The following is a 602-nucleotide window of genomic DNA, read 5'->3' as shown; positions in this document are numbered from 1 at the left end:
AAGCGTGAGTGGCATAGTGATAATATTTATTCCTATATATGAAAAATATCCAAATATATCCCTAAATTATGCATATATTGGTTTACCCACACTCTCCTTTTATAGTTCGGTCCAAATAAGTTCTTAACATTACCTAACTAGCTTATATTTGTCCTTATTATTTCACAGAAAATTATTAGAATCTCTAATTGAATTATTTAGCACCAAAATATTGCCATGTGTCCAATAGATGGCTTAAAATAAAACCAATCGTTTCTCCATGTTCTCTTCTTCCCTTCCATTTTTTTTTTTTTTTATTCTTCTTCTTCTTCTCCACTAGAGCGGAGCAAAAAATAAAAAACAATTGCGTTACATCAAAAAATAAAAAAGATAAATAAAAAAGTTAAAAATGTGACGATTAATAATTAACAATAAGCGTAGACGTTTTGTACATTGTTGTTCCCGTTTAGGATGTGTTTCGGTTTAGGGTATTTTCGTACAGATTTTATATTCGCAAAAAATAATAGCTATTTTTTAATTAATTTACAAATATTAGTTATTTTTCAATTACCGCTCTAAAAACTGGTCAGCCTATGCTATTTTGACTAAAAATGGATCTTAAG

Source organism: Nicotiana tomentosiformis, chromosome 6, assembly GCF_000390325.3.
Source record: "Nicotiana tomentosiformis chromosome 6, ASM39032v3, whole genome shotgun sequence".
Classification (NCBI taxonomy): domain Eukaryota; kingdom Viridiplantae; phylum Streptophyta; class Magnoliopsida; order Solanales; family Solanaceae; genus Nicotiana; species Nicotiana tomentosiformis.
This window is presented reverse-complemented; position numbering follows the sequence as displayed.